The sequence below is a fragment of the Cyprinus carpio genome, chromosome B4 (assembly GCF_018340385.1).
Source record: "Cyprinus carpio isolate SPL01 chromosome B4, ASM1834038v1, whole genome shotgun sequence".
NCBI classification, from domain to species: Eukaryota; Metazoa; Chordata; class Actinopteri; order Cypriniformes; family Cyprinidae; genus Cyprinus; species Cyprinus carpio.
The window spans coordinates 583129-599406 of record NC_056600.1 but is presented as its reverse complement, the minus strand read 5'-3'; the positions used below and the strand labels follow the sequence as shown (position 1 = coordinate 599406).

General features: G+C 40.0%; 1 pseudogene; it reads right to left on the bottom strand.

Moving 5' to 3' along the window:
* Window positions 1–7754: 7754 nt before the first annotated feature.
* LOC122137108 overlaps window positions 7755–16278 on the bottom strand; it is a 39660-nt pseudogene continuing 31136 nt past the window's right edge.

The window sequence follows — 16278 nt, the reverse complement described above, 5'->3', positions numbered from 1 at the left end:
ACAATAATCCAAGGCTAAAATGGGTTGAGCTTCCTGAGGTCACACCTGGCCTGGTTAATCGTTCCAAAGTACTCCTGTAGCTTCGAGACTAAGGGGTTCGAGCGCTAACAGGTGAATTGATGCCAGAGAGCTTGAGCGAGATACGGTCAAGGGCTCCCTGACGGATTTGTTTACGCAGTGCATGTCACTTCAAGCGGAAAGGACCCTGGCCTGTAAGGCCGGGACTTCCAGTTTATAAAACCTTGCAAATGTGGATGGGGAGGCCCAGCCGGCTGCCCTTACAAATATCCGTGATGGACACACCACTGGAGCATGCCCAGGACGAGGCAATACCTCTAGTCGAGTGGGCCCATACTTCAATGGGGCATTGAAGGCCCAAGGAAGAGTATGCTAGTGAGATGGAGTCTGCTGTCCTTCTATCAATGTATTTGGTTTTTGATTGGTGGCCGTTTGGTGTTTTTTGCAGTTAAGATAGAGGATAAAGAGCTGTTCTGACTGCCTATAGTGGGCAGAGTGCTCAATATAGATTCTCAGGGCTCTGACGGGGCAGGGAAGAGATAGTTCTCTGTCCTCTTCAGAGGGAGGAAGTACAGAGAACGTAATGACCTGTGCTCCGAACGGAGTGGAGAGCACCATAGGTACATAACCATGCCTTGGTTTCAGGATGACTTTAGTGTCGTCAGGCCCAAATTCCAGGCAGGCAGGCATGGCTAACATAGAGCACCTGCAGGTCCCCTATTCACTTTACTGATGCCAGTGCTAGGAGCAAGGCAGTTTTCAGCGATAGCGACCGAATGCTAGCAGACTGGTAGCGGCTCGAAGGCGGGGCCCTTCAGGGCCCTCAGTACCGTGGGCAGATCCCATGAAGGGACGGTAGGGGGACAAGGCGGAATCAGCTTTCTGGCACCCATTAAAATGTGGCTGACCGCGCTGTGTCTACCCACCGGTTGAACCTCGATAGGGGTGTGAAAAGCCGATATGGCCGCCACATAGACTTTAAACATGGATGGGGAGTGCCCCTTATCCAACAGCTCTTGCAAAATTGACAACACCTTTGTCAAATCGGTAGTCTGGGGGTCTTTGCCACGGTTTAGACACCAAGCGGAGAAGAAAGACCACTTTAAGGCATAGACAGCATCTTGTAGACGGGGCTTTAGCCTCCGAAATTGTGTTCAAAACTCACTCTGGGAGGCTGGAAGGCTCCTGTCGAGTGGTCAGAGGTGCAGAGCCCATAGGTCAGGCCGAGGGTACCACATTGTCCCGTTCACTTAAGAAAGGAGATTCCGTCTCAGCGGAACAGGCCAAGGGGCCGCTATCAACAGCTGAGATAGCTCTGATAGCCACAGTTGGTTCATCCAAAAAGGGCCCCCAGGAGAACCCTGTGTTTCTGTTCCCTTACTCACCTGATTACCTGTGGGATCAGGGCAACTGGGGAAAAGCATAAAGAAGAAGGTTAGGCCAATCGTGGGCCAACGCATCCTTGATTTTTGAGAAATAAATTGGGCAATGAGATTTGTCTTCTGAGGCGAAGAGGTCTACCTCGGCCTTGCCGAAGATCTCCCAGATCTGTGGAACCGTTTGCGGATGGAGTGTCCACAGCTCCTTGATAACCTGTGTTCAGTTTGCCCGGTACATGCGCTGCTATCAGCGAGCGCAAGTTGAACTGAGCCCATTCCAGGAGGTGCTCTGCGAGAGTGAAGAGACGATTTGAAGAGAGGCCCCCTGGCAATTTATGTAGGACACCATAAACATGTTATCAGATTAGCACATGGCGTCCTTTTAGGACTGGCAGGAAGAACTGACAGGCTCGACATACTGCTAGCATTTCCAGGAAAAGTCGGCATGCCTTCGCAGAGCGCCCCCCCACAACCTGAGTTTGAGGTGTCTGTCGTGACAACTGTTCTCCTGTAAACCATTCCCATGGCCACGCCCTGTTCCATCCAACGGGGGTTCATCCAGGGGGCCAGGGCTGTTACACAGGCCTGACTCTACCTGATGAGCAGCCGTCTGTGACGCCCACGCATGTGATGGAACTCGTGGTTTCAACCAGCGCTGAAGGGGATGCATATGAAGCAGACCCAACTGTAGCACCAGCGATACTGCTGCAATAAGGCCCAGCATCCTCTGAAACGCTTTGAGAGTGCGAGCGGAACCGATCTTGAAGGAGGTCGCCAGCCTCCGTATAGCCAGAGCCCGATCCGGCGTGACTGTAGCTCTCATATGGGCTTAGTCGAAAACGATATTCGCTGGCTGGGGAGCAATGTGCTCTTGGCAAAATTCACCCTGAGTCCGAGGCACTCCAGGTGGCTGAGGAGGAGGGTCTTGTGTGATATTAATTCTGCCTCAGACTTGGCCGAAATGAGCTTGTCATAGATGTGGTTGTCATCGAGGTAGTTGATATTTCTGATAGGGGAAAGAGCCGCATCCATGCACTTCGTAAAAGGTTGGGAGGGGGGGTTTGGTTAGTTAACTCGAGTGACTGGCCGCACTTCTGAGTAATGGAAGAGGAAGTTTGCTCTCTTTATGAAAAAGCTTGGTCATATGAACTGACCTGTTGTTCACACAAAACACATTTCCCTCTGACCCAGAACTGAATGGGGTGTCAAGAGGTGTAAGAGAGGCTGCTTGAGGGGCGGTCTGGCCGTAGCGAGATCTGACCCCATCCTCTTCCTGTCCTGCAGATCAGGATGACGTTTGAGGCACCAGGTCCAATGCAATCTTGGGTCGGGGACCCTGGAGCCTCGGAAGAGGGTAGCACTTGGCCGAGTGAGAGAGTCCCCATGTCTGCTGCACTTTAGCAGACTGAACAGTGGGGGCGGTAGGTCATGGCTTTGCGGGCTGCGTCGGTGTAGACTTGTGAGCAGGGGCAGCAGCAGAGCTGGAGCACTTGGGCAAGAAATGTCGCATATCCTGGGACGATTTTTGTGCCTCTGTAGCATATGAGCAATTCATTCATTCAATGGTTCTGAATTAATGAATCATGGCTCATTGAATCTAAAACAATGCACATTCCTTGGCTAAAACCCAAAGCTTTTAGCCCCTGAACTCATGCAGGTAAATCAAACTCTCTGCAAGCTGAATGACCGGCCTGGTCAAAATTAAACTAAAAAACTTTATGACCCAACTGGGAGAAACAGAAAAAGCCCAGCTCGCTAGGAATTCTTGTAAGGAAAAAGGAGAGTAAATGTATTCTAAATGTATTGACTGTATTTTCCTTTTTGTGCTTGGATGTCTTCCCATATCAAATTGGAGTATCTGCAATTTTATCGTGTGTTAATCAAACTTTAAATGTGTGTAATTCCGCATATGAATGTAACTTTATGTTTCTCCTACCTTTACCTGTTATTCTTGGTATCTGTTTAACAGTCTTGCTTTGACCGAACCACTCATACATAGGAAATTACAGTAAAATGTATTATTCTGGAATTACCAATCTTGCTGGAATATAATCTGTTGAATTCTGACAAACACCATAACTCACTCGAGTGGGTGTCTCCCCAGAGACAAAGGAACTTTTTCCCGCTTCAGATCGTGGACATTGGTTGTTCGCACAAACAGAGGCGTGAACCCAGTCGCTCCATAGGAGACTGACACAGAGAGTTCTCGTCACACTTCGTCTCCGAGTACGTCTGTTTCGATGGCTCCTTAGAGAGCTTTCATCTCCATTTTTCTTTTCTTTACTAAGTGTTATTCTCATATTCGCCTCTCCCTACACGAGAGAGACAAACTCTGAATCATTTCTTTGGTAACTCCAAGTTCGTTATCTTGGCCTGAAAGATCTAGAGGACCGCCATAGAATGAACCGCCCGTGCCAAACAAAGTAGTTTTAGCTTTCACATTGAAACACACAGCATCTATGGCAGCCGGCAACAACAATACTACAACGAGAATAAAGGGTCGCACCTTCTTTCTTTGCATGAACATCTGGGCGGCATTATGCAAATCTTCACACATACTGGCGTAGAGATGATGTGGAGGCGCATGTTAGAACTAACCATTTCAGGGGGTGTGGACAAGTCCCTATTAGCTGATGTGACTCAAACACCCTTCTTCTGCATGAGACCTTGCCAGTAAGGTTGACTGAAGCCACCAAAGTAAAATACCTGAGATGTCCAAGTCACGGAGGGTGAAAAGAAAAAATTTGATGGTTATATAAGAATTAGAATAGATGACTTGGACCTTCTTGTCAGCCGCGAAAGTTTCACCAAATGGTCCATAGAGTGGTCTCTGCACAGTGTCCTCTTTTGAAGACAGACTGGTTGTCATTAAGTATGTTGTTCTGTGAAAGAAAAGAGCTGACTGGATACAACACTTTCAAATGTTGTTATCAATTCACTTTCAGAAAACTGGTGGTCTGCAATTTTCAACTGCTGTGGGGTTAAATGTCTGCTGTATGAGTAGTAGATGCGGTTACCTGAGCCTGCTTAAATGCAGTGGGAAATTTTCCAGTAGTGGAGTTTAGAGGACAGATATTATCAAGGCAGGATATTAATATGGAGCATAGAATGTTTGTTGCTTTGTTGACATAAAAGAAGTGGTTCATTGGGGGTAGAGGAATGCTGTAGACCACCGAGGAAAAGCACGATACTGTAGGTGAGAGAGAGCAGAGGTTGTGATGAAAGGATATGAGAGGAGGAGTCAGTGGTGAGCATGAAGGCAGAGTGACAAAGAATTGAAGAAATAATTGATTTAGAGAGATGTGGAGTAACCAGATGGTTGCCAGTGGTGGTGTTTTGTGTTAGGATGAGGTCTATAGCTTATTGCCTGCTTTGTGTGTCGCAGGGGTGTTCTGTTTCATGAAGTCAAGTGAGGCCAGAAAAGTTAGGAAGTCAGTCACTCAATGTTTGTTTTAGGTGGATGTTAAAGTCACCAAGAACTACCAGCAGAGTTATTATTATTATTTATTATATATAAAATATTTCAATTCAGTGTAACTACAAAAACTTCATTATTTATAAAAAATGTCTGCAAAGCAAAATTCAAACATTGTGGAAGCAAAGCATTTTTTAGGAGATTTTGAATATGTAAATACAAAACATTGGTTGATTGCAAAAAATTAAACATATAGTACAGTCACTTAAACTCTGTGAACACTTTTAAAAGCTCTAAAAGTATTTTAAAGTGCCCCTATTATGGATAATGAAATGTTCATATTTTGGTTTTGGGAGTATTTAACAACAGGTTGACATGCACACAAGGTCAAAAAAAACACTTTCATTGTCTTATAATATGCATTTATTTTTTTTACCTTATTTGCTCAACAATTCATTTTTCCAAACCCCTCCTTTATGTGACACTTTTGTGGTGATTGGTCAGGTTGGTTGATTTCATTTCCATTTCAGCATGCCTGTATTGCCTAATAAAAGGCCCTGTCTCAGATGGCATCCTAAACCCTCAGAGTCTGCACTTGCGTGACGTAATGCCGCTTTGACTGTCGGGTAGAAGTCTGCTGCGGAGCTTGCCTCAGTGTTGGCTCAGCAGAAGTGCATCCAAAAAAAAAAAAAATAAAAAATAACAGTATTTGAATAAACCTTTCAGAACAAAACCTATTTTATTTTATTTATTTGTTTAGAAAAAAAATTAAATATGGATAAACCCAGCGATTTGGATGTTTTTAACCAACAGTTGAGGTAAATGTTTAACCCAATTTTCTGGCCAGTATCCCAACCGCTGGGTCAAAACAACCAAGTCGCTGGGTTTGTCCAGCATTTTTAGAGTGCACTTTATAAAATTAATGCTGCCATCAAATTTCAAAGCAAATTTTAGCAAATAGAAATTAATTAGGTAGTCTGCCCTTTGTCTGTTTATTTATGACAAAGTTATAAAGGAAATTTATAAAATACTTATAGATTTAATTTAGAAAAATAGGCCTCAAAAATTAAAAAGAGATATATTTTCTTTCTTAGATGGTTTAACAACTTTTACTGTGTTGTCTCTGTGGTTGATGATTTTGGCAATGTTCTAACTTAGGACAAATTTAGAATTGCAATGACTTCCCAGTTCCATCAAAGGAATATAAGCTATCCCAGAAGGTTTGGTTCAACTAATTATAAATCACCTAATATTTAGTAAGGGTAACATTATATATCCTGCTTTTTACTTCGGTGGTATTGACATTTTAGACAGGAAGTGCAACAACAGGCATATTTACAACATTTTTAAATGAAAAGAAAGATCTCCAAGAGGTAAATTCTACTGGGTGAAATAGATTGGAAATAATATTGGAAAAATACCTGGCTTTTGCTGAGCAAGTTTTGTATATCCGACAAAGTTAAGGAAGTTTATTATAAAATCTACCCTGTTAACTCCAAAGAACTCTGATATTGATGAGACTTGTTCATTTTGTGGTCTTGTGGAAGAAACAGCTGCCCATTTATGAATTTATTTATTGTTTTGTGTGCTGTAGCAATACATTTTTGGGGTGCTTTAAGTTCTTAAATTTTTTAGCCCTACAAATTTGATTCATAGTCTTGTCTTCAAAGATGCTATTTGTTTTTATGAAAACCAAAAATATGTTTCTCTTAACATGTTTAAACATCTAAACATGTTTTTTATTTATTATTTTTAAAATTTGTTGTATGCAAAATTCTTTTTGTTCTACAAGCAAAAACAATGGTAAAAGTTTTTTTTTTTCTTTTGTCAATTTGCATCTAAATTTTTGTTGTATTTAACTCTCTAAGTGCATCTGTTAGACTTATAAACTTTTTTATTGCAAATGTCTTATTAGAGATACAACCATTTTATTTTCCCTGATCATGTATTATATGTTCTGATAACGGCTACAAGTTTATGTTTTAAAACAGAGATGGCAATAAAAGGCAAATGTTCCACATTGCAAATTTAATAAAGAAGACAATTTGAACTTGTCATCATTATTGTTGTCTAAATAAAATTTAAAATATTTGAAAAAACTTTAAACATCAGAAAAAAATAGAATCATTTTTATTTTTTGCTAAATGCACTCATAAGATAAATACATTTACAATACATAGCAGTGTGCAATAATATTTTCTTTCAAAAGAATATAACTGTTTTCATAAAGCAAAAAAGCATGTTGGTGATTTTGTTCTGCAGGTGCTTTTGGCCTGGACACCTTAAACTTATTAAAATGATCACATAAATGTCAAAATACAAAGAAACATGTTAAACACCCTGTCTTTATATGAATTTGTTCTATATTTGTATTAAAAGCTGATGTCCATGTTTTCTATGTCTAGTAATTGTAACAACAGCAAACACTGGCTAAATGCAGTTGTGTTGGTACATTCAACACTTTTTAAGTGCAGAGCAACCAAAAGCTGTAATACGATGTAAGGCAGTGGGTGTAGTCACTGACTTAAACAGTCCCTCCCAGTTTTCCTGGCTCCTCTCTCTCAAATAATCATAGTCTGCTGTCAGAAAACAAGAACAAACGTTTGCATTGCATTATAATTTTAAGTGATGAAAACTAGACATAACCAGTGCGTGAGGTAAAGGCACTTAACCTACCAGACAGGTCTACCAGACATCATCATACTCATCCAGATCTCCCTCTGATATAAAAAGTGTCTGTCATTAATTACACTCAACAAAATCTCCCACTGCACTTCAGTAAAATACACTAATATTTTACAATATATAATATAAAAACTAAGTTATATAATTTATATAACACCTATAAATGAACTATAGTAAAAGAAAAGAAAAACACTGGACCAGTCTATTTGAAAACGTAAATACAAAACTCACACCTGATTTCTTTATTGAGAGCCGCCTTATGGTGAGTCAACATCATCATAGCTTTCTGATATGCCACCTGCAACAAAAAATAAAAATAAAAATGTGACAATCAAAAGGCACATAACTTAAAAATGATAATATAAATAAAATACCCATAAAATTATACATGCATATTCAAATAATAAAATAAATAAACCTGTAGTATGTGTCAGTCCAACAGTGATTACGTCCATCATAATTCTCTGGTGTGACGTGGTTGCTCTTTAAAATGAGTTAAAAGCAAAATCAAGAAAGGGTGTGAATTAAAACTTGGTTTTACTGTCTACAAGCTCAGTAGGTTAATTAACTAAGTGAAATCCTGTGGATCAAGGTTACTGATTCACTGACCTGTTGGACCTGTGGTGACATCATTATAGTAAGGTGTGCCGCCTACACAGATTCTGAGAAATTTAAATAAAAACAAACCTTTAAAATAACAATGTACATTGTGCTCCATTTTCTTTCACTGCTAAATTTAAAGATAGTTATTCATCTTTTCCCTAGAAAGCCTATACTCTGTTTTAAATTATGGGATGCAATTCCAGTTTGTGGGGATGCTCTGTACTAAAAGACTGAAAAAAAATCATTTCAGATTAAAAGGTTGTACTAAAAATAATACTTATCCATCAGTTTGTAAGTTGTAAGTTTTATTTCATGTTCAGTTTTCAGATGTCTATAGAATAACATAACACTTGGTATTTTAATGTGACAAGGTATAATAAGAATATCTATAAGAAGAGCTCCTTTCAGTCTGATGTGGTCTTTTCCTCATTATTTTCATTTTTCCTTTGTATTCTGCTGTAACAACATGGGAGGGGAAAACATTTGTGCATTTGTGCAACAAATGCATTTGTGGTCTGACCTCCTGATTTTATTTACAATAGGCTATTTCCATGAATAATTTACTGTAATGCTAAGAATCTCTTGTTTTCTCCCCCCAAATCCTCAATGCCTCTTTCCCAGGTTTGTTTTCACATGGATGCTTTAAAATGTAATCATAATCGATTCCCTTTTATTTCTAATCCCTCTCAGTTGTGTTTATAAAAATGTTTCTAAAACAGATGAATACAATATTTGTTATCTGTTAAATGTCAGAAAAGACTTGGAAATACTATCACTCTAATAATATTAATGAACATTTTTAAGGCAAGGCCAATGTTATATATTACTACAGTGACATTTCTAACATGAGCATGATATTCTTGCAGAAATAATCCTATAGCCTTTGGTGTTATTCATGGTATATTGAAAGTAATATGTTAATACTTTTACACTTTTAAATGTACTTTTAATTATCAATGGTTTAACCTCTTAACTGTCACCCCCCCCTTTTAGAACATAGACGTGAAAGTACACTATTCAAACCACCCAGTCTGGGTTTATTCTGAGATAACGACCAACTGGATCAAAATGTCCCTTAATTAAATTGTTATATTTGCAGATTATTGCAGAAGTTAAATCATTTCAAAAAATGAAAGCATAAAAAAGTTATGGAAGTTTAAATTTACTGTAAAGAAAATGTACTGTACTATTTTTATTATATTTTATATAAAATAAATATTTTATAAAATATTTTTTAAATCCAAAATTGCTATAAATTTAAAGCCATATGACTAAATAAGTTGTGTTCCAAATTTGAAGTTGATATAATAAAAATTAGGTTCCTATGCAATTTTGTTTAAGCGTTATACCACAAACAGCCACGGGTGCCATTCAAACTCCATTGAATTTTTTTGATGCATTTTTCTGTTACAAATGTATCAATTACTCTCTCAATATTATGTCTATGACTCAGACCTTTCCAACGATATGTATTTTGTCAAGACTATGAAAAGTTTTGATTCTAAAAGACCGTAATATATTTGGAATATGACACCTCCCACTAAGGGGGAGGAGACCGCTAAAAGATTTTAAAGTACGATTTCCATGGTAACGCAGTGTCTGATTTCAAAATGGTTTTCACAGGATGAATTTGGAGGTTTTAAGCTTTCAAATGATATATAATTTATGATGATTGCTAAAACATGTGATAGGGTAAAAGGAAGCAAAAAAGATTTTGTGACAAAGGTCAGAACTCCTGTTATGATGTATATGTTTTTAGGTGCACTCTTGTCATAAATTAATCTATTACTGTTCCTACATATTTTTTAACAACAAAGAGTGGTCAAATATCTATTTAGGAGTCTTAGACCTTTCCAACGATATATAGTTTTTCATGATTAGGTTAGGATTTAATTGTAATATATTGAAGTAAACTTAGGGCGTCCCGTATGCGGGATCGCGTGACAAGGGTGAGTAGATGTCACCTCATCGTAAAGGATTCACTGATTGTTTACAGTGTAATCATGGTAAGTTACTCACATGATTCGTGCAAAGCTTCATGGGGTGCGGGTGATTGTTTGTAGTGTAATTTCCAGGCATGTCTTAACCGCATTACCAAAGACTTTAGAAATTCCAAGATGGTGCACTCCTATTACTTATGGATGTTCCAAGATGTTTGCCTCCAGTCTACTATGCTATCAATGGCTATCAATGGCTCAAGCCTCCGTTACAGTTCTAAAATTATGTTTAGGAATTAGCAATGGAGGCATGGGGTAGAAGTGTAAAAATTAGTCCTACACACAAGTGTGTTTTTAAAGATAAAAAACCTGACTTAATGTCTTGGAAATACATCATCTGAACAATGTCTTGAGGTGTGGAAACCGTAGTATATGTGGAATAACTGACTTCAGTCAGTTGAATTATTAGAAAACAATGCAGACCTGAGGTGAATGTTTTCAATTAATTTCAAATTTCTGTATGTTACATTATTACATTTTATTCCTCTAACCTGAAAGAAACTCATCAGCATCTTCGCACCCAGAGTGCTGTTCTTCAGAAAAGACACTTCCTGTGATTGGGAAGCAGAACCACAGAAATATGCTTTTACAATCACAAACCTCTGGAATATATAACATTATATTATTTCAAATGATATACAAGGTCACATCTTTACAAAAATGAACCATGGTTATTTTAGTTAAACCATGGTAACCACAAATTAATTTGCTACACTGAAGTAGAATTGTGGTTATACAAATGGCAAAGGGTCCACCAAAAAACACTACACTTTTACTATTATAAAACCATGGTTAACTGGTAAGGGCGTACATGAATCAGTGTGATTTTCTCCACTCACCACTCTGAATAAAGTAATACCCTGTTGATCTCAACACATCGGACACTATGACATTTACTCACCCCTCTTAGTGAAGTGATTGTGTCTGCGCTGAATCTCCTCATAAACGGCCTCAGACATCGTCCTGTGTCTCCTCTTAGAGAGAGCTGTGAGTGTAGACAGACAAACCTGCTGTCAGTTCACAACACATGACTGATCACACACTGAATAAGACACAATATGACAGTCTCTGGATCTCTCCTACCTCTCCTCATCACTCTGTTCTGCTGAATCAGTATAAGCAGTGGCACTAAGAGCAGTAAGAGCACAACCCCAGAACAATCACAAGCACTGCAGGGACGGAGAGAGACGCTGCTGGAGGAGTTTGTGGAGGAGAGACTGATGTTGAGCGCACTGGAGGAGAAACTGGAGGAGAAGCTGATGTTGTTGTGGCAGTAGTAGAGGACACTGGCACATCTGTGGAATCTGTCAAACACACAAACACATTCAAAATCATGATTGTCTCAAAATCTCCTAAATAAAATTGCCTAAAATTAATAATATTTATTCATGTTTTGCTGTGACCTGCACAGGTGAGTCCAGCTTGCTCTTTGTGGGAGCAGTCAGTGTGGTTTTTCAGGGAGAGAGGACAGTCCCACAGGTGAATCTCATTCCCTCTGCACTCGACTTTGTTGATCCACACAACAACTTCACCAGCACCAAAGACTGAATTCCCATCAGCCCTCAGTGCTGCTCCACAACCCAGCTGCCTGCAGACCACCTGAGCATCGCTGATGTCCCACTGATCATCACAGACTGAGCCCCACACAGCGTTATGATACACCTCCAGCCTCCCAGAGCACTGGCCCTCCCCTCCACTCAGTTTCAGAGGAATATGATCTAAAATACACACATCACAGGCACATAGACAAATTACTGGCCAACAGATTTCTGTTAAAATGCTGGCAGCTGCAGTAGGGTATAGTGTGTGAAGAGAAAATGAATCCTGTTTGTGCCCCCAGAAGACATATATACAATAGGGTTGTTATGATGCTTTTTTACATTAAATAAATTTACCTGAACAATGTCTCTGGTGGGAAGATGTGGGGCGTGACAAATAGCTCCTAGGGGACTCATGACTCTCCTGTTCTGTAGTCACAAGTTAATTCAATATTATATGTATATTTTCTGAAAAGCATTAAAATTAAAGGATTACTGTTGTAATTTTTGACTAAAGGAAAATGTCTCACCTGAGCAGGTGATTTTGGCCACTTCATCTCCAACACAGTCATTTTGTCCCCATGGTAAAGATGGACACTGCCACAGATTTGAATCTTGTGGTCGACATTTCACTTCATCCAACCAGTTAGTAGCTGATTTCACTCTTGATACTGAATCAGAAAAAACACCAGATCTTCCACAGTTCAGCTCTTGACAAATCATACTCGCTGTGTCTCTGTTCATCTGGTTCCAGCACACATTACCCCAGGATCCATTGTAGAAAACCTCCACATTCCCTTCACAGCCCTCAGTTAACCTGATCTCTTTAAACTCTAGACAGAAAAAAACACATTTTAAAATCACAAAATAGAAAAATCTGAACATTATGGACATGTCAATGTGTTGTTGAAATATCTCATAATCTTATTTAAATTTTAAGTTTAAATGAAAAAACTTATATAAATAAACATAATATAAAAATGTATAAATAAATATTTGCTATTGTTAATTGTTCACTGTTTACCTGAGCACACGACTCCTACATCTTCCTTTGTGTTGACAGTTATGTTTTCCCCAGCCTGGAGAAGAGCAGCTCCACAGGACGCCTCATTCTCTCACACTCCACCTCATCCAGCCATATGGGTCCAGAACCAGGACCAAACCAGGCTGGTACCTGCTGGTTACTGAGGGCCACTCCACACACTGCAGCTGTCTGCACACCACATGGGCATCTTTACTATCCCAGGAGTCATCACACACTGTCCCCCATGAGCCGCCAGAAAAAACCTCCAGCCTCCCTGCACAGTCTCCCCCCAGAACCCACCAGCCTGATGGACCCACTGACCTGATATTATTCAGAGAAAGAAAAAAACACATTATTGACCACGTAACAAATGAAGAATCTGTCCAGATAAGTTGTCCTCTCACCAAGGCAGGTGATGGACAGCTGTTGTGGGAGGAGCTGCAGCTGAGAGTTTGTGGAGAGCTGCAGTTCCCCAGATGAGCTTCACTCCCCAGAGCACTGGAAGCCCGCCCGTCACACACTCATGACTGTGTTCAGGACTGGATGAAGAGGAGCCATAGAAGTTCAGCACAGAGCCACAGCCCAGCTGTCTGCAGACCACAGAGGATTCAGTGAGACTCCAGAAGTCCAGCAGAACTCTCCTCCAGACCTGATGGATGAAAAACTTCCAGCTCCCCCTCACACTGTCTCTCTCCAGACAACCGCACCAGACCATCATGAAGAGCCAGAGAGGAATCTAAATAGTGATAGAATGTACTAGTGTTTTTTTTAAATACATTAAAAAGTTTTTTCAGTAACAAAAATTTTTCCTCAAGTCAAAGATAAAATTTGACCGGTCAGAGCAGATGACTCCAACATCTCCGCCTGTGAGAACGCTCAGCTCCTCACCCTGAAGAGATGGTAACATTCTTGAGAGTTTCGGTTTCGCATTCCCGCGTGCCACAAGCAGACAAACACATCAGCCCTGATTTCAGTCCACTTCATCTCTCCAAACCAGTCTGATCCCACAACAGACACAGTAATTCATTCCACATGAGGACAGCTGTCTACAGAGGACACTGCCAGCTCCATGTCATAATCCCAGGGGCGAAGATGCAGTGCAGGCACACTGTGCCCCACTCACCGAGGAACTGAAGCTCCACTCTTCCAGAACAAGTGCTCTGAACTGGTTTACCAGTCTGAGACCAGTGTAAACCTGCTTGACAAAAAAAAATAAAAAATAAAAAAATAAAAAAAAATGCATATTGTCATTCCATAAGTTTTACTTCCATTCCGCGTCAAAACGTCTACGTATCTATCATATACTGTAAAATGATGATTTTGAAAATTCTTCTGTTTATGTGTGTGAAATAATCGGTCAAAATAGTTTTTTACCATTCAGTAAGATGTTGCAAACATAAGTAGGTTACCCATTTTCTCTCAATAAGAGTCCTGTCATCATTTATCCACCTCCACTTGTGAGAAATTCCAAACTTGAAGAGTTTGAGTTTCTGTTTCTCTTCTGTTAAACACACAGAATAAGATATTTTGAAGAATGCTATAAATCCAACAGTCTGATCCCCACAACAGACTTCAGTAGTCCCACTTTTTTTTTGTCTACATTACAATGGATGCTCTCATATGCCTACCATCAACTGTTTGATTACCAACATACAGGTTTGGAACAACTTCAGGGTGAGTAAATGATCACAGAATGGCTTTCCTTTTTGGGTGAATCCATATTACTTTAAGATTAATTCTGCTAAATCTGCAAAAGTTAAAAAAAATGAAGAGACACTGAATATTGATTCTTTACCAGAACATTTCAAGCCCACATTATTGTCACTGCTGCAGTTGTGTTTGTGTGATGATGATATTGAACAGAATGAAATCTGAGATTCATTTCCTCTGCACTGAATCTCTTGTGTCCACATCTGAGTGTCTCCTTTGTCAAAAGCAGCTGCTCCCAGCACCTGTACAGGAGCCCCACAGTCCAGCTCTCTACACACAACCTCTGCATCCTGCTGGTCAAAGGCAGACATCGCACACTGACATCCACGCTTCTGATCATGAAGTATCTCTAACCTCCCAGAGCACAGATGAGGTCCAGCAGCAAGTCTGGAAGGCTTATGACCTGTTTATATTGCATGAACCACAAGTGCACAGTAGAAAAAACACATAATACAGACGCATTTGCAGATAAAGCTATGCAACAATACAACTATATTAGTATAAAAAAAGTTTTCCACATAAAAACACATTACTAATTGTTCGTGATAAAAACAAATCCATGCACAAGAAGTAGGGGGAAAAATGCTTAGCCTTTAGAAGTGCACATTATTTACCTGGAACAGATGACCCCCACATTTGTATTTCAGGAGGACAGCTATTCATGCTCCATCCTGATGACTTGCGCCCAGTTCTTTCAGTGTGGACTCTGATCCAGTACATAGTACAGCACTTCATCCATACTCAGTCCTGATCCTGCCCAAAGTCATCATCAGTCAGTGCATCTACAGGTTCCCTCCACAGTCCAGCTCTCTACACCACCACTGCAGCATCAGTCAAATCCCAGAAATCACCACACACTGTCTCCCCACTGACCTCTATGCAAAGAACCTCCACTCTACCAGCACAGCCACCTGCCACCATCAACTAACCTCACATTCCTTCTCTCTCTAAGTGACAGAAGAATACAAAGAGAGACTATGAGTAAAAATGTAGAATATTAAAAAGATATTACTCCTCATTTTACTTTATCTTACCAGCACAGAACAGTCCCTGGAAATTATCATCTGAACAATGGTTTTTATAAAGGGATGTTGTACAGAGGTGAATCTGAGATTCATTTCCTCTGCATTGAATCTCTTGTGTCAACATCTGAGTGTCTCCTTTGTCAAAAGCAGCTGCTCCCAGCACCTGTACAGGAGCCCCACAGTCCAGCTCTCTACACACAACCTCTGCATCCTGCTGGTCAAAGGCAGCATCACACACTGACATCCACGCCTGATCATGAAGTATCTCTAACCTCCCAGAGCAACTGAGTTTCCATAAGTCTGGCACCTGGAAGTAGCAAGAGATAAGAAATTCAGCCTATCCTCCATGTGTTTTATTTATGGGGGAATTCATCCATGTTAAACCACATCCTTATGAATTCTTCTTTTCATAGAACACAAAAGAGACATTTAAAGAAAATCCTGGCCAGTCTTTTCTGCTAATATAATGCAAGTTAATTTATTTATTTTTATTTCATTTTATAACAGGAAGCACAAGCCTCATATACTCATTTATGGTTTCTTATTTTGATCTTAAGAAAAAAGAGAAGGAAAAAACACAAAAGGGCTCCAAGCAGAAGAAAGTTATTCTGGTTTGGTCTGGCATGAGGTAATAAAGTATTCTCATTTTTTGTTTAACTACCCCTCTTTCAGGCAGGTGGATCATGAGTAATATAAACAGAGTGGGCTTTGGAGCAGATTACCTGAACAGATGACTCCTGCATCTTTAGTATGATCACAGAGATATGAACCCCATTGTACTGTTCCACAATTCTTCAGTGGAGACTCTGGATCCAGAAGTACATAATTTATGCATTTACAATAGAATGCTCCTGATCCTGATCCAAAATGAGCATCAACACAAC